Source organism: Periplaneta americana, chromosome 9 (assembly GCF_040183065.1).
Source record: "Periplaneta americana isolate PAMFEO1 chromosome 9, P.americana_PAMFEO1_priV1, whole genome shotgun sequence".
Classification (NCBI taxonomy): domain Eukaryota; kingdom Metazoa; phylum Arthropoda; class Insecta; order Blattodea; family Blattidae; genus Periplaneta; species Periplaneta americana.
The window spans coordinates 67,712,001-67,734,109 of NC_091125.1; the positions used below are offsets into that span (position 1 = coordinate 67,712,001).

At 34.4% G+C, this 22,109-nt stretch overlaps 1 long non-coding RNA gene across 5 annotated transcripts; it reads right to left on the bottom strand.

Annotated features, from left to right (window-relative positions):
- Positions 1-462: 462 nt before the first annotated feature.
- LOC138706048 (uncharacterized) lies at positions 463-17,569 on the bottom strand. Of its 5 annotated transcripts, none has more exons than XR_011333885.1 (5): positions 17,250-17,403; positions 12,795-13,788; positions 7,938-7,970; positions 899-1,011; positions 463-807 (listed from the first exon to the last, which is right to left on the bottom strand). It is a non-coding gene; the product is annotated as an uncharacterized lncRNA (long non-coding RNA). The 5 variants fall into 5 exon arrangements; XR_011333884.1 differs by having other exon boundaries at positions 7,876-7,970; XR_011333883.1 differs by having other exon boundaries at positions 7,867-7,970.
- Between the last annotated feature and the right edge of the window lie 4,540 nt (positions 17,570-22,109).

Genomic DNA, 22,109 nt, shown 5'->3' on the forward strand with positions numbered 1-22,109 from the left:
AGTGAAAATGACTCTGACAGGTTTAATTACTAAAATACTAGTGTGTTTGTCTGCTGATCCAGAGTTGTGCTCGGGTATGGGTTCGAATCCCGCTTGCATTTTTTCTGAGGTTTTCCTTAATCATCTGATGAAAGTCAGGTAATCTATGACGAATCCTTGAGCTCATTTCGCCAAATACCATTGATGCTAAGTAACCCAATAGTTGCTAAAGCATCATTAAATAATCACGTAAACAAACAAATAAAGTAACAAATGTGAAACAGTGCAAAACATTTTGAAACATTATAATATTATACAGTATACTGCAGCGGGATAAGATGCACAGCATAGGCACAGACTTGATTGTCATGCTTCTCAGCTGGTACTGGCCCAGACACAAGCAGCATGGTCCAAAGATGTTGGAGTGATGGGGGAGAGGAGAAGAGAGCGTAAATCGAGTAAAAACAGAAATTACAACGTTACTTATTATCAGGAGTCAACTGTATTTTATGCAATAGAGACTGTAATGATTCAATTATTACACTTTTCTGTGTTAATACAGTGATATAGTGACATTTAAGCTACACGCTTTCACAGCAATGTTCAATGCAACTGTTTCTTTCCTGTCCTGAAAGCACATTTCTAGGAACTTCTCCTGGTCCAAAGCCTCTTGTTACATTAAATGTAAACAATAAAACATTTCTGTATCACATAGCACCGTAATTCAAAGCAGTGAGTTGAGTAGTTGATTGGTTGCTAACCCAGATATGAAGACCCTCCTGGACTCTGCTTAGTTTGGCATTGTTTTCATTTCTGAGATGGGGGCACCTGTAAGGCGAAATTAATTACTTCTGGCAATAGAATGACAACTAGAAGAGTTGAATGTTTATAGCGGTGAGAAATTACTGGTAAATTTTACCTGGAGTCTTCTCACATGCCATAATTTATGACATGGGCATCTCAGATTTACTTTCCTTTCCAATGCAGATATTTAATGTCTTTCAAAACCCGTCGTCTTGCCAAGGTCCAAACCTGCAAACCCCAGATATGTTTATATGCATAACTGACACCCAGCCCATTAAAGATAATGGTACATACAAGTAAAAATAGCTGCAGTCTTTCAGCATATAGCATATTACTCCTTTTACTTGCAATAAAACAGATCATACAACACATCACTAATTTGAAACTATCTTCTAATCAGCTTACATGGGAAATATTGATAAAAGCACAATTGGATATTCATTACTAAGAATTTTTTTATTTCATTATTATAGTGAATTCTTATATTTTAATCGATTTCTTGCACTTCAATAAATTTTTTCAATAATTTTACTTTGCAATGTCAACACTATCTTTGGACAACTGCAATTACAGAGTCCACTGCAAGAATGATGGATGTTACTTTCTTGCCGAAAATGAACCAAGACTGTCAATGCATAGCTTAAGACATATAGAATGTACATAGAGAGTTATATGGCATTAACACTGATAGTCAGGGAACGGATTTATATGGACTAAAAATATATGAAATATGTAAATATATATGTAGTTATTTTTACCAAAATATGGAATTAAATATGGATTTTTACCAAAATATGGAATTAAATATGGACTTAAAATTATAAAAAAATGACTATGTACGTTAAATATTGGTACATTTTAATCAAACTAAACAAAAAATATAATGGACGTACCTTATCTTCCAATGTAGTTTCAACAAAACACAATTTTTATTGTCTGTTACCATAACAATAGGTTACAAACATTTCTTTCAAGTGCTGAAAAGTGAATCTTCTTCTATTGTCTCTGAGGATAGATTTATACTGACTAAAAGAGCGTTCGACGTCACAAGAAGTAACTGGTACATAATTCAATTTCACAATGTCTGCTGGGGATAAGTCCAAGTTAATCTTCACTGTTGATTCACCACTCATCACAGCAACAACCTTTTGTAGTTCTTCATATCCAGGGTTTTTTGAAAGTACAGTGTCCACCTTAGCTCTTACTGCATCTGCAACTTTACCTCTACCACGATTCAGTTGTTCCACAGTACTATTTATAATTTCAAAACTTTCAGATAGTGAAAGGTGCCTATTTTGGAGACTTTTGAGCGTTTTTATGATGCATGAAAATGTATGCTGAATGTGAGCTAAGTCATTCTTCACACTTATGTCACAGGTAACTGTTTTCGCAGTATCAATTGAGACTGCATCTTCAGAGTCCAATGCAAGGAGAACATTGTTAATAGAGTCTATATGTTCGGCATAATATTCAACTGCTTCTAGCCATGTACCCCATCTAGTTAAAATTGGCTTTGGTGGCAATGGAATTTCAGGGTACATTTCTTTCAACACGTTAACTCTACTGGGAGCTTTGAGAAATGCTTTTTTCACTGATGAAATCAACAAATCTACTTTAGGGAAATTGTCTCTGACCACTTCTGCCACACGATGAAATGCATGCGCCACACAAGTAAAATGAGTCAATTTAGGATATACAACAGATAATGCTTGTCCAGCTTTGACCATATAAGGGGCAGCATCGCTAATAAAGAATAACACATTATCGTACATAATACCCTTTGGCCACAGGATACCCATAGCTTCGTTGAACAGTTTAACTATAGTTTTGTTATTGCACTTTTCTAGAACATCACAATGTAAAAGAATTCGTTCAGAATATTGTTCACTTAACAAACCGATAACTACATTACCAACAAGTCTACCTTCTTTGTCGGGAGTCTCATCAATGGAAACCCAAATTGAACTATCTTTAATTTCATCTCTTATCTTCTGTATTGTCTCATCGTAGATGGATGGAGCATACGTCTTCCTAAGTGTTGACTCATCCGGGATTGTATGTTGAGTATATTTTTCAAGGAATTCCCTGAAGACCTTATTCTTTAGTTTGTAGAGAGGAATATCAGCAGAGATGAGAGAACGGCACAGGTCGATGTTAAACTCAGATCTTACATTCGATGTTGTTGGTTGTGTTAAAAACAATTGTCTCTGCTTGGAATTTAGTTGTTTGTTGGCCTGATGTTTACTAGTTGTAATGTGTTGTTGCACCAGGAACTTTTGTGTAGATGATACTGCACACTGACACAAATTACAAAATAATATTTTATTGTCAGTTGATAAACCATCTTCTTTAAATTCTGAAATGTAACTTGTTAGTTTTGATTTTAAATTGACTGAATGACGTACTTTTGGCATATTTACCGTCTTTATAGTATGATTTACAAAACTGAACCTATGTGTACTCTGACTGGCATTTAACTGTTGAGCTGCACAACTGAAGTCTGTTAAAAATTTTAAATTAAATTAATACAGTTTTGTAACTTACTTTCCCATTGTTGATAGGACTGCTAATTTTCAAATAACTCTGATGTTAAAGGGATTACTGAACATGTGTTTAAATCTCTATTGTTGAAATGTATTTTTAAAAGTTAATGGAATTTTGTTTTGTTTTATTGTTAAACCTAATATAATATGGACTGTTTTATATGAAATATGGAAAATATATGGAAATTAACGAAAATATGTACTAAACTATAAAATATGGAAAAATATGGAAAATAAAAGTAGGATTTTTCAACCCTACACATTGTGAAACATAAAGATAATGCAAAATATAAATTATATTAGCTTTATAAGTAAATATGTATTTACATATAAATCCTTTCCCTGCTGATAGTCATTGTGCAGTAATGATAAAAAAATCACAGTTAAGCTTTGAGCGCTAAGCATTTCAAACTTTCAATTGCTTCTCCTGCAAAATGTATTCCAAATGACATCCATCATTCTTGCAGTGGACTCTTCAATTATAAAGATTAATTTTGGATATTCTGTCATTTATCAAATGTCATTCTTATTAATGAGTGTTTAACACAAAAATGCATATTTGTATTCAGGTACCATACCTTAATAAAACTTTCTAATTACATGTTTCATGCTTAAGATGAATGGCAGAGTTTTTTGTATATGTACAGTATGTGTAGGTTATATTTTTACTGATCATAAACCATTAGTCACCTCTGCTTGAGGTTCTGGCTAATAAGTACATCTATTATCAGACAGTATGTCTCATTTGATGATATGTGTCAGAGGAAGAACAACTGTTTATATATATTAGGAGTAAGCATGCAAAGAAAGTAGGTTTCCCACTTTCAGGTAAAAGAAAGTAGGTTTCCCGCTTTCAGGCAGCCGGCAGTGACACGCACTTAAGAATGCCAAGAAGTTTGCATGTTAACTAATGAGGTCCGAACAGAAAGGACACAGGTTTGTACTTGTCAACACTTCCAACAAGTGCCTACAAGTTTACCATAATGAATCATTAATTTCTGCTCACTGGTTGTTCACATCTGTTTTCTATACTGTCAACGCACAGGAGAAAGTGAAATGGATAGTGATGCTTTAATTGCTGCTGATTATAACACATATGCAGTATGGGATGAATGAGACACTACTATAACAATAGGACTGTAGTGGAGAAGTGTGCGGAAATGAAGCAGGACGATAAGTAAAATAATGATAATAAAAAAAATATTCACAATAATTGAAGGATTTCTTGGTAAAAACGTAACAATTCACTCACATATATTTATTTTTTCGAGTTCACGCAACTCTAATGGGAAAAGTAGATTATAAATGGACTATTAAAAACCTATAAATTGGGAATTTCTTAAAATAATTATTTCACAAACATTGTTCCCGATGGGTAAGATGGGATTATAGTTGAGCAATTTTATGAAATGGTCAACCTGTAACCCTTTTTCTTTTTAAATAAATACCTATGTATAGCTATATATTTGTAGAAAGTACATGAACTCTTCTCTTTGAATGTGACATACTAGTTTCTTTATTCTAGAGCTCAACAAAGTGAGGAGTCCACAGATATACCGAAGAAGAGAAATCACGAATCATATAACCTAATTGTTTTCCTCAGCCAACAATAATTATTTTAAAATGAAAGGCTTTCATCAGTCCATGTGAAGCTAATAGTGTTGTGACAGTCTAGATCAGACCAGTCAAGTTCTTAAAATATGATATTCGCCACCGCTTATTTCTTAATCAGTCTCTCACGGCAAAAGAAATGTGACAATAGCATTGTTTAGGAGTCTGTACTAACACAGCCATCAAAGGTTAGACGACTTACGACTTCCATTTGATAAGCTGACAAATGATGAGAATACTGAGTGAGAAATACATGTGAGGCTCTTGAGGCTTTTAAGGGACCAAAGAAACAGCTATTTGCAAGACAGAAAAATCTTTTAGAAAAATATATTTATTTATTATTTTGCTAATAATTGTAACATAAAATATAATATATACAGAAAAACTTTAGCTTGCCCCTGAAAGAGTAGAACTCGTGCTCAGGGGCGGATTCCTTAATTGAAATTAATAATTATACAATACAATTTGTCTTATGTCTACTGTGCAATTATAGTATATACATATATAATTATAGTATAGGCTATAACAGTGCTGCTCATCGGAGTGACTACTACCGTGGAGGAATCGGAGATTACGAATAAAGCTCTCCACCGGTGATCTCCGGTACTACCATAGGTGGAACAGGGGACATACGGAGGGATGCGGTGGTTCGAAGCGAAGCGACAGTTAGCTCAAGGACGACTGGCATATACGGACTGACGGTAGTTGTGAGTGGAATAAAATGGCACCAAATCGGATATCCGTCGCATGGAAATTCTTTAATTTTGTTGAAGGTAATAATAAAGTCGCACACTGTAAACTTTGTGGGCGAATTTACTCTAAGGGTGGTGGAACTTCGAATTTGTTAGGCCATTTGAAGCGATCGTACAATCGCTAACTTGATGAAAAGAATTACGCAAAACATTTGATAGGATTTCTTTTTAAATTGTTTTAGTGCTATTGTTTCCAAAGGCTCACAGTCTAGGAAAAAGTCTTGAAGTTTCTCTAAAACGTAACTTTCGAGACAATAAGAAATATATGAAATATTTACAAGACGACTTGAGTTATATTTTGCTGTTTAGACAACTTGAGTTATATTTTACTGTTTGGATTAAAATATTTCTGAATGAAACTAAAGAAACATGTGGTAATAATATAATTACAATTATCCTTAAGTTGATATCCACTTATATTTTTATTACAGAGCAAGAGTGACGCGTTTTAGAAGAGGCAGTTCAAATGCTGACACCCTTTAACACAATAATCACAATCCGATCTGGTGAAGAATCTGAATAAATTATGTTGGACAGTAAACTTTATCCCATTGATAGCCCACGTTTCTTTTGTTCCATTCTGACGCTTCCTTAATATATTTTACGTTAAACTAAACCGATTAGAATAATAATTGACAAAATCTGTTTGCGATTAAACGAGAGTTTCTAGGAGAATTAAAGTATAAATGTTTACATTAGCTACTGAAATCTTTACTTCTGCGTTAGTTTTGCAGTTAGATTGAATGTTATTAATTTGATCAATGACATAAAACTAATACGTCTTTCCACATATACTATGAATTTCAAAACTAGAAAAAAATCTGTTAGCTAATATAGCACTTTAAGAAACACAAGAAAAAAAAAAGAGCCGAAGAAAGAGAGAGAGATTAGCATAAAGGAGAGAATAAACAACAACAAATTACAACTTATTTTAAAAGATACGCGGACATCAGCGGACTCGAATCACTACCTGATCCGATTAAAGGAATGCTCAGCGGAAAGTGTATGTCTGCGCCACAGCACATATACAACCTGCGCGGCATCAATAGAAGGTAACCGCAGGTCTCCAATTGAAAGCGCGCAAACAACCGCTCCGGAGAAAACCTAATCATAAGCAGCTCTAGGCTATAATGGCAAATTGTCCATCTCACGTACTATATTATATTAAAATGGTTACATTAATTAATCTTTAAACCTGCATAAAGAGAATGCCGCTGCTTCACAGCTTATGAAGTACGTTTAAAATTTCTTTTAGTAACACTCCCAACTTGTTGATGCTTTCCCTCAAAATTTTCCAAATAAACTATGTAAATTTAAATTCTAAGCTTAATTTATAATTAATATTGTTAATTTATATTGACATACAGCAAGGAAATGATTTCTATGTAAAAACCTTACAATGTTCTACTGTATGTAATTGGGAGTATAATATTTTCTTTAACATTTGTGTACCAATGGCCCCAATAATGCTTGACGAACAATAAAAGTGTATGGTATTACTTTAAAATAATAATTAGTGCCTACTACGTAAAATTAAATACTGTGTTCGTTTTTGTTGTTTGGAAATTACTGCAATATTTATATTTTCTTCAAATACTGTATAAAAATCATGTTAATAAATTATGCTTTACAAACCACTAGGCCTCCTTTGTGAGTAAGCCTAATGTTTCTTATGTTACAATTGAAGTGTCGGCTGGAACAACGTTGTAAGTTACAAAATTTTCATTCGGCGTGTTTCCATGTAATAATGTTGTATGTCATGTTACCTTGTTATACTCTTTGGCTTGCAACTGTCCATCAATGCAGTACGTGAAATTTGTCCACTCAAAAGTTTGCTCCCTATAAGAACAACGTTGTACGTGTACACATTTTTGCAGCTCCTGTAAATTTTACCAAATGTAACTTATAACGTTGTTCCAGCCGATGCTTCAATTGTCAAATATAGCACTGACAATAACTGTGTTTTTCTCCTTCTGCTAAGTGAGTTTATAATGTCCAAATGTCAATTTAATCCAACACTAGAAGCGCAGAATAGATTCTTGTTCATTCCTCCAACTAAGAACTGGTAAGAGCAACATGTGAATGAGGTAATCTGCACAGAAAAGTGATCCTGCGCACTTATATTGCATATTCAATGTCTCATTTCTGGCATGTCTAGTCTAACAAATACTCAGTACTCAATTCACCCAGACAAGAAGCAGTGGTGATGTTTCGTATTATAACAGGACATGACTGCTTGGCAGCTCACCTACACAGGATTTCCATATCACCAAAGTGCGTCCTATGGAATGAGGAAAACACAATAACAGCAGATCATCTTCACACATGTCTAGCATTAGCTGTATTAGAATTGACTTCAGCATCAAAATAAAAATTATATTGGGAAGCAAGAAGGAGAATGGAGTTCATCCAAGTACCTGGGTGTGCTGCTGCTGCTTTATTTTATAAGTTAATTTTATGTTCTAAACCTCTCATAATTTTTAATGATTTTTGCCATTGCCATATTTCTATTATAGGTTGTGTTAAGTATTAAAGTGTGTCCCACACGTGCATTCTGGAATTTAATTAGTAGCATCTGGAACAACTACCATGTTGATTACAATATTTTCTCTCTTACTAGGGCTACACAATGTCAAACATTACTAGTACAAGTGCAAGTAAGATGCAAAAGATGTATGAATGACTAAAACGTGAAAACTCAAATTTTAAAAAACAGGAAAACAAGTGGATATCAGAATTCAAGAAGAAAAAGAAGAAGCTGAGATGGAGAAACTCAGAAAGTATGAGAGGGATCGAAAAAGACTCCAGAGGGCAAACAAAAGGGGGTGACAAGCTACTGCAATCAACTTCTACCTTCTCACAAGGATCTGTGAGTCCATATCATCGTCTGCAGTCTGCATTGCCCAAATCACCAAGGAAGAAAATGGCTGTTTTGACATGCTTAGCGAAATGTGCTGGTTTATCACCATCAGCCCTGGAAGTATTACATTGTTCCAATGCAAATTCCAAAATGGATTATTCGAAAGTGAGAGATTTCTACTTCAGGCCCCAGATGTTGTATATACATGCCCAGGAATGAATGACTGTATCACTGTCTGGGAGAATGGAATCAAGCAAAAGTTACAGAAGTACTACTTACTTGACAATGTTCTTGAAAGAAGTTTTTTAAATAATTTTCGAAGAAGAGCTTGTATTTAGCTTTTTTTTTTTTTTTTTTTTTTGTTGTAGCTTGCGACCATAGAACCATCTGATCAATGCAAGTGCAGAGTGCATGAGAATTTCATTCTCAAACTTAAAGCCTTTAAAATACAGCTATTCAAATTCTTTCTGGGAGAAAATACTGTGTGATGTGGAAATCAATTCTGCCTGTTGGCAAAACAGGTAGGCTATGGAGCCTGCTGTGATGATAAACTTTTCCTAGTGCCAGTGAACAGTGATGATAAAAGTTACTTGGAAATGCTGGGAAAACTCGGACCATGGAATAAAACTTTATACTAAAGAAGGCAACGTTGGAGATTTATTTGAAGCAACAATACAAGACCTGTCAACCTTCAATGCCCATGTGAATACAGTCTGCAGAATTCGAGAATGACAAACAAGAAACCAGTGGTATCTACATTCTGCAGACTGATTTTGCTATGTCTTTCTCATGTGAACACCAAAACGAAATTACGAGTGTACCGTTATTCATAGCAGTGTTGTTCTTTAAAGGAAAATGTCAAACATTTCTTATTTGTTTCAACACAAAGAATAAGTACACAAAAACATAATAGGCCTATTTACTTTCATTGATTTTTTTGTATAATAATATTTTTAAACAGTGAAAAACCTTCCGAAGTGATGGTCCTGCCTCTGAGTTTAAAAACAGATACATGGCCAAAGTTCTAAACTTGCTCTCTCAGAATTTTTTCTTCGAAATAATTCGCAATATCCCATCGAGAGGGAATTGATGGAGTAGGGGGTAACATCAAACAGGTTGTTTATGAGAAGATGATGAGTCAAGGAGAAAGTGCCCCAGTTGTTAAGAGTGCAAAAGACTTTGTTGATCTTGCAAAAAGTGTAACTATTACCAGGATCTTCTATGTTGGTTAAGACTTCATCAACAAAAAAATTGAACGAGAAAATATTTGGATGGATCTTATATCAATCCCTGAAATTTCATCATTTCACATAATGAAATCAGAAGGACTGGTTACACGGTGCAAAAAGAATACTCCCTCTTCAGATAATACTACTTTTGGAGCTGAAGCTATGGCAGATTTGTTGGATCTAGCTGTTAACCAGCAGGTGACTGTTAATTATCAGGGTGTATACTACAGAAGAGAAATAAGTGAAATTTACCAGGACAGTGTAGAAGTTAATGTCATGCATGAGTCAAAGGTTTCTCGTTTCTTCAGATGACCAAAAGAACAGGACAAGATACCTTACAGCCGTGGTCAAATTGTGAAGATAATTCCTGGCCCAGCGACTGCCAACATCAGAGGACTGTATAAATTTATTGACAATTAGTTAGCAATTGTGGACATTTGCAATGTTGCAATTATATAATATTAACATATGAGTTGATATTATGTATTTATTTTCTTTGGTAACCCAAGAAAGGAATGAGACCTCATGCAATGTCCCACACATGACAGTAAAAAATTATTAATTTTTCTAATTTGTTCACTCTTTAAAATTATGTGTACAAAGTAAGCTTATGCATTTGCAACAATTTACTTAACGTGTTGTAGGAGCATATCATGTGTGGGACATTTTATTAATACTTTTTTTTATCATCCTGCCTTAATAGACAAAATGTAACAACCACCTAGTGCGCAGCTGAAGAGTATTAAAACAACTCTGTTTATGTGGAGGAATGAATTTTTAAAATGTCAATGGGTACATGAAATACTGAAGGGAATTCAACTTTCACATGTGGGACATGGTCATTGGACATGGAAAAATTATTTTTCATTTCTGTTTAAAAACTCTGTGAACTTAAGAACTTTTACTGGAATACAATTTTTTAATAACAGCTACATACTATTAGCTACATTTCACATTTAATCATTCTTTCGAAATATATAGGCCTACTGTATTTCTTTCACGTGTTAAAATTAGGTACCTTGTTGTTAACTAGTTTCAACCTGTTGTAGGTTGGAAGTAAATCCCGAAAAGACAAAGTATATGATTATGTCTCGTGACCAGAATATTGTACGAAATGGAAATATAAAAATTGGAGATTTATCCTTCGAAGAGGTGGAAAAATTCAAATATCTTGGAGCAACAGTAACAAATATAAATGACACTTGGGAGGAAATTAAACGCAGAATAAATATGGGAAATGCGTGTTATTATTCGGTTGAGAAGCTCTTATCATCCAAAAATCTGAAAGTTAGAATTTATAAAACAGTTATATTACCGGTTCTTCAATTTGGTTGTGAAACTTGGACTCTCACTCCGAGAGAGGAACATAGGTTAAGGGTGTTTGAGAATAAGGTGCTTAGGAAAATATTTGGGGCTAAGCGGGATGAAGTTACAGGAGAATGGAGAAAGTTACACAACACAGAACTGCACGCATTGTATTCTTCACCTGACATAATTAGGAACTTAAAATCCAGATGTTTGAGATGGGCAGGGCATGTAGCACGTATGGGCGAATCCAGAAATGCATATAGAGTGTTAGTTGGGAGACCGGAGGGAAAAAGACCTTTAGGGAGGCCGAGACGTAGATGGGAGGAAAATATTAAAATGGATTTGAGGGAGGTGGGGTATGATGACAGAGACTGGATTAATCTTGCACAGGATAGGGACCGATGGCGGGCTTATGTGAGGGCGGCAATGAACCTTCGGGTTCCTTAAAAGCCATTTGTAAGTAAGTAAGTATGTAGGTTATCTTCAGAACTGGGTGTTCCTGGTTTTCACGCCTTCTGATTATGCTTCCTGTGGGGGTGTGTTTGTGTAGTGTAATGTGGAGTCAAATAGTGTGTGTGTTCTAAAATTGAGTTGTGTGTTGAGAATTCATGATGGTGTGTTTTTGTGTGTCTATATATTTCGTATTGTTTTATTGTGTTTTTTGTTTCTGGTTTTTTGGTTGAATGTGTAGAATTTCCATGTCTTATTTATGTTGCTGTAGGTGTGGTTAGCATTTGTGATGTGTTCTGCATATGTGGAAGTGTTTTATGATTTTGTTATGGCTGTCATGTGTTCTTTGTAACGTGTTTGAAATGATCTGCCTGTCTGTCTTATGTAGAAGTTGTTGCAGGTGTATAATAGTCCTGGGAGCTCATATCTAAGCAATGACTTGAATATAAGGAAGATGTGGACAATGTTTAAAGAATATGACCCTAATTTTCTTGCAAAATCTATTACAATACATTCTGTAGTATTTAACTTAGGGTTTGGTTCTGCTAAAACAGATGTTTGTAGCGAACACATGAGGTTCAAACATCTAAGACAGACAGAAAATAATTAAGAGGAGAAAAAGGTCCTCGTTGTTCAGCATATGGTGAATATAAAAAGAAGTAAGAAGTTTTATGAAGAGTTAAAGCGTCCACGGAAATCAATTACAATAAATTTTAATCTCCTGCAAAATCAACCCCTCTCAAAGCACCCATTGGTGAAGCTTATTACTCACGCCAGCTATGGCTGTACAATTTCCTTCCAGAAAATCCTAAATCCTCATTTCATTCCAACAAATACTACATCAACATTCTCGTAATTTTATATTGTTCACATTAAATTACACAATCTGAATAATCCTTTACTTTCTTTACAAACAAAATACAACAATTTTTAATAATAAAATAAGAATGGAGCTGGATTTATGAGAGAAATAGGTATGTAAATTAGTATTCATTTTTCTCAAAATTTATTGAAACTGGATTTAATACTTTTTGGAATTCACCTTCTCATATACAATAATAAGCAATTGAAAGTACTAGTGCACTGCATTAAAAACGGGCTTAAATATATTAAATGATGTTGGCATTGTAGCCAGACGTAAGAAAACAATCATGCTCTTTAATATAATTTCATAAATCATAATGTTCATCATGTTGATAGAAAAATATGGAAATGTGGGTTTAGCAGTTTATATAAATGAGCAAATGTTAATACTTACTGTCTTTAGTCTTTTTCTTAAAGTGCATTCCTTGACACCTATCAAACAATCAACTTCTATTTTGCCTTTTCCCTCTTCTACAGTGAGGTTAATTGGGGGCGCTCGGGTTTTCATACAGAGCCAGCCCGGCTAGCAATGTATTGGTTACCACGAGGAACACACAGGCATCTCCAGCACTTTTAGGCCTACAATCCTACTGTTACAATGCTTAAAAGTTACAGTACTTATCAAGCTCACATTCGTTGCTCAAAATGTCCATTTACTGCAACACACATTTGACATTTTTCATGAAATTTGCAGTCACTGGGCTACAGGAATTCCGTAGGGCCTTAATTTAAGTAATTTTGTCGCTATACGAGCAGAACTTTTACTTATTCCAGTTTCCTGTGCTAAACTTCTGAGGGATTTCTGAGGGGTGTTTTCCAATCTTTCACCAATCTCGTCTAATTTGTCTTCTGACAGAACACGGCGTTTTCTTTTCGGTTTTTCATCATTTACCGAACCTGTCCGGATGATCTTTTTATAAAGTCTTCTTATTGTACTAGCAGCTGGAACAGGTCTCTCTGGAAACTTTTCCCGAAATTTGCGTCTTGTCGCCGCACAAGATTTTCGTTTCCGTATGTATATATTGTATATATAAGTACGTTCACGTAATGAATAAGTCATTACAATAGTAGCCTACACAGAGCACTTTAAACTTAATTTAAACTTTTAAGAATACAACTTTCACCGCCAACTCACACCACAACTACAGTGAAACTGCAGTGTCACTCATTGCTTGCTGCTTGCTCGTGCTGAGAATGCAGACACACTATTCCTGGTGATCATGCCGTCTCTTGGCAGGGAACGGCTCCTGCAAAACTCGAGTGCACCCAACTAACCTCAGTATATTTGTCTTTTAGGATGCTGATGTGTGATGATTCTCTTCTGTGAAATGTAATCTCCTTTCTATTTTTCTTTTACTGGTATAGGCCTAACTTTCCCACTGAAAAATCTGTAATAAACATAATATAGCTTATTAAAAAATGTAGACATCATCATAATAATTCTACTGTTGTTTACTTGAACTTCCTGAGCAGGGACAGAAGGATGGAAGCAAATAACAGGGGTGCAGCCAAAAGAGTAGGGTACTATGTGCATGCTCCTCAGCATGAAACAAACATGTCAAGAAACATGGAACTTTTGTCTTCATTGTGTAGGCCTACTGATAGCATTAACATTGAATATGGAGCAGCAACCACAGCATAGCCACAAGAAAAAAATAACCATTATTCACAGTGGAAAAAAGGAAATTTTTGCAAATATTATTAAGTGTTGTGAGGAGGAAAAATTGAATAAATGTTTCCTAGAACTTCTTGGGAAAACATACAGTATATAACAGTGTTGTTTGAAAAAAAAAAAAAGGTAAAGGTATCCCCGTAACATGCCATGAAGGCACTTGGGGGGCATGGAAGTAGAGCCCCATGCTTTCCATGACCTCGGCACTAGAAGTGTTGTTTGTATAGTTCTATTTTCAAAATAAAATGGTAATTTATCTTATGAAAATATATAATTTAATTTCTTTTCATATGAGACAATTATTACACATGGACTTTGAAATATATTAAAGTCAACAAATTAAATATAAACTTATGAATACGGTACATTAAACAAAACAAAATAAACAAAAACATGTCCAATTTCTATGTAACAGTCTTGTTTGTACACTTTGATTATTTACAATTAATATCTTGTAGCATAATCTTTCGACTTTATTACTGCTTGGCATCTCCTTCTCATTCACTTTACCAAGTTTTTACACTATTCTGGTGTGATTTTAATCCATTTTTCTCTCACTACACGTTTGAAATCGTCTATGGTTGTACAATTCTGCTTTCTCACACTCTTTTTTCAAAATATCCAACAAATTTTCGATGAGGTTTAAGTCTGATTGAGGAGGTGTTCGCAGTTCTTGAGATATGTTCCACATGAGCCAATCCTTATTGATTTGAGCAGTACGTCTATTGCCATTGTTTTGTTGGAACATATACACAAGTGACATCCCCATTTTTTGTGCACTCTCCTTAACATTTGACCTTATAATGTTATTTTACACATACTTATCCATAATCCCATCTCTTCTGAACTCTCAATATTCCCCACACTATTTGCAGACATACAGCCCGCAATAGTATGCATTCATCCCCATGTTTCACTGTAGGTAATGTGTTGTTTCTGTCGTTATCTGTGTTGGGTTTTCTCCATATCCTACGAATGCCATCGCAATCATAAAAATTTATCTCCGTCTCATCTGACCAAATCACGGGCACGCTTCCGAACAGGGGCAGCGGCATTTCCTCTAAGGTTAGAGCTCAGTTTAGGTGTGTGTATATTAATCGAAAATTAGGGGCTAGAAAATATTGAGAATATGACGCATGTTTATAATGACATTTTTTCCGATTAATACACACACACACCTAAACTGGGCTCTAACCTTAGGGGAAATGCCGCTGCCCCTGTTAGGAAGCACGACCCAAATCACTCTGTTCCAAAATTCCTCATGTTTACTAACATGTTCTTTATCGAAGTCTAATCTTTGACCTTGATTTGTCTCACTAATGTACGGCCTCTTTCGTGTCTTCTACCATGGTAATAATTTTTCCACAACACACGCCGGATAGTTTGATTACTGATCTTCATGTTTGAAGACTCTTCAATCATGACACGGATTTGTGGAACACTTATTCTTGGATTTTTGACAACTTGATTAACTATGAATCTCTCGTCACGTGCATTTAGCAATTTTTGCTTGGTTTTTCTTACCAAGTTATTCCAAGTTCCATTATTTCGAAATTTTTCTACAATGTGGTGTACTGTAGAATGTGTTTTATGCAATACTTTACCTCTTTTCCTATACGAATAGCCCGGGAAACAATAACTTTCTTTAAATCGGAACTGAACTCATTACGACGCTCCATTGTACATAATTCTCAATGATAGATTAACAGCAAGTGACCTCCACTGAAAGACAACCCTGTACACACTGCATGCTTGTTTATTATGCATCTAAAGTAGCTACCCTCTGTGCGTGGAGTAAGTGTACAAATAACAGTGTTACATGAATTTCAAGGAATATGTAACTTAGTTTTAAATTTTTATGTAAGTAACAGGTATATGTAAATTAATTTTAACCATGTTATTGTGACGTGTTTAACTCATGAAACATAATGAATTTAGTTTTATTGATAGGCCTAGCTATATTTTGAATTTTAAGGTCATTTCAAAGGTTAGTTTAATAATATATGAGCGGCTAAATATTCTTGCAAAAGTATTAGCTAGTGAAAAGAATTAAGAAGAAGGTTCAATTACAACCAAATTAATCCCACACTACTCCTGAAAGGAATGGGTAAGCCTATGCAAAGTTTAGAAAGTACAGTTATAATGTTTATATTAGGTAATAATATGTAGGTCTACCATGAGCGGCATAATGAGTTTATTGTAAGTTATTATTTTGTTATAGGCTAGTTCTGCAAAGAAAAAAAAAAAAGCGTTTCATTCTAGAAATAGAACTCATGGTAAAATTGAAGTGGACGAGTTCGATCAACGTGTCATTCGGAATACTACTGAAGAATTCTATCTATAGGCCTATTTGGTTAAGAAAGTGGTATCAACGGTTAGGAAGATAATTCTGGCTTTGGAGCAGAAAACTGTATGGCGTTATTCTTCAATCCATAATCTGTTAAAAACAATGGGGTTTGGGTTGAATAAGTGTCAGAGCAAGAGGAAGTTCCTCATTGAAAGAGCACGCATTGTAGACTGGCGTACAAGATACATTATTGCCATTAAGCAGTTTTAGGCAGCGAAACAAAACCATGGTAATTTGCTAGGAGACGTCATTTACACTAAACCTAACCTTAGTGTCTACAACGTATACTAAAACACTAACCTAACCTAACCAAACGTAACCTGTCACAGATTAAGGAAAAGGTTAGGTTAGGTTAGTTTAGGTTTTAGTATTATCTTGCAAAAACAAATTTTACGTTTAGTGTAAAAGTGGTCTATATGCAACGAAGTCTCCTAGCAAATTACCGGAAAAGGTAAGGTTAGGTTAGTTTAAGGTTTTAGTATATCTTGCAAAAACGAATTTTAGGTTTAGGCCTAGTGTAAAAGAGTGGAGAAGTGCATCGAAGAGATTCACTGTAGCCTACATGTGGGGTAGCCTAAGTTTCTACCGGGAGCCCACGGCCCAGTTAGTAAGAGTTGGCATATCAACGGAAGAGTACCATGGGAAACCCGAACTACAGCTTTGCATCTGTGTTTATTCTTTAAGATATGTTTTGTGGTTATGACCGCATCAGGAAGTGAAACTATTCGTTGGTTATCACTGATGTAGCCTATATAGGCATCTCTAAATATTCCATTATTTGTGAGAATGATTAAACAATGTATATTCTTATAGTAAAAAAAATCACTTACCCACAAATTCGGAATAAAAGTCCCTTGTTTTACAATCTTTGAATCCAACAAAAACAAAAACAATGGTGGTCAAATGACATCATCAGTGCTGCCAATTCCTGAAATCTTGAAATTATACATCATCCTTCTATACCCTTCGAACATAAAATACTTTAATGCTCACAGTTCTTACCCGATAGGCCCAATGGTGTATCTACACACGGTTCAACTTTTCTCTCAACTTTACGCATTGAAGCAATTCATACAAGATTGATATTTAATATTAAATATTAATTAATATATCGTCGCTTAAGAAACAATACCATGTAACTGAATTTTTGGTCAAAACTGTTATTTTGCATAGTTGGTACTTCCACAATCATCTGCGTCCATTGACAAACGCGGAAATTTGATTGCATTAATGGGCTGCGTGCGTGCGAAGGACGTATACAAGCTGGCGCGTAGCGCTAGCCTCAATTATTACAATATAGCCCAACTATTGCAACAATAAATTTTCAACATCCTATCATATACGAAATATGAAGGTCAGAATTTGACGATAATTCTACAAATATGCTTTGACCTTTCCTGTTTCATAAAATGAAATATGTCAGAAAAGTCTTGACAAATTGTAAAATTTTGCCTGTCATGGTAACATTTTTTGAAACAGGAATCTGACAAATTGTCACGATTTTTTCTAACAGGCGGAATGTTTTATGAAACAGAAATTTGAAAATTTGCATAGTCGTCATTTGTTATTTGTCAGAATGACATATTTACAATAATTGTCAAGTTTTACGAAATAGGCCCCAAGAAAAATTAACAATAAGTCCCTAATATAAACAACAACAACGAAATTTCTTGGCTTAAAAATCGATTATGTGTTATATTGGAAAAATCATATTAAAGAAATTACCCCCAAACTAAATTCAGCATGTTTTGCTATTAGATCTATACGAAAGATAGTAAATAGCAATACCGTAAAAACAATATACTTTGCATACTTCCACTCGGTAATGAGTTTTGGAATAATATTGTGGGGAAATTCCACAGATAGTAACAGTATATCCCTACTACAAAAAAGAGTAATTAGAATAATAATAGGTGCCAAATATAGGGAATCATGTAGGACTATTTAAAAAAAACTACAAATAATGCCCATGGCGTGTCAGTATATTTTCCAAATAATCTTCCTCGTATGTAATCGTGAAAATTTTGTAACTAATTCAACAGTTCATAGCATAAATATACGTCAAAAAAATTATTTTCATACTCCATCGGCAAGTCTATCGTGCTATCAAAAAGGAATGTGTTATATGGCAATAAAAATTTTTAATAGCCTCCCTATGGATATAAAAAATGAAACTTGAAATATAAGATTATTTAGGGCCAAATTACAGAAGTACTTAATTTCTCACGCCTTCTATTCTGTAGGTGAATTCATGACATTCAACAGTGCTTCATGAAATTGATACCAGTACTAAAACTTTGTGTTGTACTAGTAGACTATATTGTAGACCTCTTCTGTATATATTTCAATTAGACTTTGACTATAAATTAAGACTTTATGTATAGTAGTACCGGTATATATTAAGTTTTTTGACTTGTTCCATAATCCAGCTGTGAAGCAATGTACGAATACCTGGAATGTTAATAAATACAATGCAATACAATACAAAACAACTTTCCTAATTTTGTATTTGGAGAAAACTGGCAAAATGAGACTTTAGTTTAGGTATTTATCATAATAGTAAAATACTGAGGAAATACTGGGGAGCTGTGGTTTTACAGAGAGGATTAGAGTGCATGCGTTAGTTGAAATTTGTTTATGTGACAAATTATATTAATTATTTTGAAATGTGTTACTTGGCGTGTTCATACACATTGTTTTCTCGAAATACAGAAATCACACCGCACGTACGTAATTTTACCAGAAAGTTAATGTTAAGTTTGCGGACAATCTACAGTAGAACTCCTGCGTTGATCTTGGTGAAGTGAGGTAAAACAAAGAAAATAAGCCTGGAGTATCACACATCTATCGTGTTTCGTTACATTTATCTAATCATTTAAAGCCTCCGTGACTTGGCAGACACAATGTTGTAGGCCTACTTCTACTACAGAGCTGTTAATAGTGTTTGGCGTCGTCAAAAACTCTAATCCATGCTTGTGTTATAATATATATACTCGTAAATCACGTTATGTCACCTCTAATAATAATTGTGCGCAATGTAATAGAATATTTTCTTGCGAATCCTTTGCCACACATCTTCACGAGATCGTTTTTACAAACTTATCGTACAAAAAAACCCTTTGTTCTAGATTTGCCTCTGATTGAGGTTCTGGCTGACTATTATCAGATGATATGTGTCAGAGAAAGAACAATTACTTTTGCGTACATCTCAAGTCAGATTAATGAAATATGTTACTAGTGAGCAATGTATGTAATGGAGGGGGAAAGAAATTGGTCACCCTACCCCATTATCTGCTGGCTTAGTTGCCTCATGAATGATGCTTTATTAATGCCACTTATGAGGTTCCAACCAGTCTCGGAATAACAATTTTATCACAGAACTGAGTAACACTTCAGCTCACTAACAAATTCTAAACCAAACGCACAATGATAACATAACATAGAATTGAGTACCGGTAACACGCCAACTCACTAATAAACTCCAAACCAAATTGATTGGCGTAATTCAGCACCTATTGGTATCTATTTCACTTTGCGGTTACGCCTGAACTCTCACAGCCATAAGTCTACTCTGACGGCCTTATATGCTACTAACCGCTCTGCAGGTGTAATATTTATCCACATTAAAAAGTTCCAAGTCTAGATTGTCGTCTTTCTTGTTCTTCTCTCATGTTATCTGTTCTTCGGTTCTGGTTCTTTTTCCATATATTTTCATTAAACAACTGCAACATTTTTTGCGTAACTGGATATAGCAGATCTTCCACATTTATTCGTGTGAAAGTGTCTAGCAAAACTGCTTTCAGCAGAATCATTTTTTTAAAGCAGAAGCATTTTTTTTGCTCCAACCGAAAACAATTTTGTTTTGCTTAACAGCACTTTTGTTCCGTATTTTAATATTTTTACTGAAAACAAAAACGTGTGATTTTTCCGAAAACATTAGAGACATGGGAGACTAAGAAGTAGAAACAGAAATCAGTTTTGCAAAGGCGGTGGAGGATGATATGGGTGTAGTGTTATAATATTGGATGGAAATTGCTTGTACAGAAAACCTAGACAAACGTTTGTGAATGCATCCAATAAATGAAAAAGAGAGTAAAGAAAACACTTTGGAGAACTTTATTAATGAACTATGGAGTGAGGATAACAAATTCCGTAATTTTTACAAAAATATATATAAATACACTTGATCATGTGTTAAATGCAATTAGTGACAAAACAAGAAAACATGACTGTAGGTGTTATTAAAGAATTCCACCAACACAAAAACTGTTTGTTACCATACTTTAAGTTTTTTAAGGAATGGTAATTTATTATTTGCAATAAACATGTGCTATAAATGTTTTAATGATGATGATGATAATAATAATAATAATAATAATAATAATAATAATAATAATAATAATAATAATAATAATTTTAAAACAAATCAACACAAATAATTCTAAACAAAATACATTGAATATTATGTATGGTAGTCGATATAAAAGCTCGGTGTGTGGACAAGTAATTTTTCAGTGTCTATTACCATATTCACGAAATTTGCTCGGAACTCACTCAAAAAACTACTTCACATGCTGTAACAAACTCACACCATTGCAGACCAAATCGATAGGAACACCTGTATATTGCATGCACATGTGGACAACCAAATGTTTTCCTTCAAACAATGGTCAGTGTTTACACTATGAGTAGTCCCAGCACTGCTCAAATTTGCTTTATTGTGCAGGGCAGTGTTTTTGCTTTTTTTTTTGCTCACTAATGGTTAAACTTGCTTAATTGTGCAGTACAACATTTTTGCTTTTTGTTCTGTCATGCTCAAGCTTACTTAACATGCTGTAGCCTACAACCTTACACCGTTTTTGTAATCATGCTAGATGAATGTGCCGCATAACAATAATTGAAAAACCATGATTAAGCATATTTAAGTACCAGTAACAATGTTTATGCTTAAAGCAGTTTTGCTAGATAAGTATGCACTCAACCTTCATGCATGTAATTTATTTTTCATTTTTACTGTTTAATGTCAATTAGAACAATGCTCCGACATTAGAATGGGGTAACGACAAATACAGGGTTCCCAATCTCGAGCGCACCCAACATGTAGGCTTACAGTTCATTTCCAGCCTGTTGATAACCCTTCACTCGTCATAAAGTATCGTACCTGCTTCCACCGTGAAATGCGCATATATAGAGACTGCTATTCAAGCTTAAGATTAAATTACAGGATTAAGAGTGTAATTAAATGCTAGCACAGAGTTCTATCTTATTTTAAATTACAATAAATGTTCGAAATTATGACCATCTGCTCTTTGACAAGCATCAATAAATAACTGTTGAACACTAGCTCTAGTTGTTCTCGTGTGATGTTATGAAGAACATTATGGATGTTGTATAAAGCCTTAATGAAATGCTTCCGAATTCCAATAACTATTGTTTTGGGAATTTACACATTCCAATATATAAAGCCACGATATTCAGTGAAAAAAATATCAGTTCTGGATTTACAAACCTGTGATCATACAGACTGCTGAAACCATTACAAAACCGAATTTTAGTTCAGTATATGAACCACTGAAATCATACAATCATAATTTAATTAATTTTATAGCTATACCTATGTGAGGATTCACGTGAAAATGCACACTATGCTTCTTCATAGACGATTGAAAGATTTTCTTGAATTTCTTTCT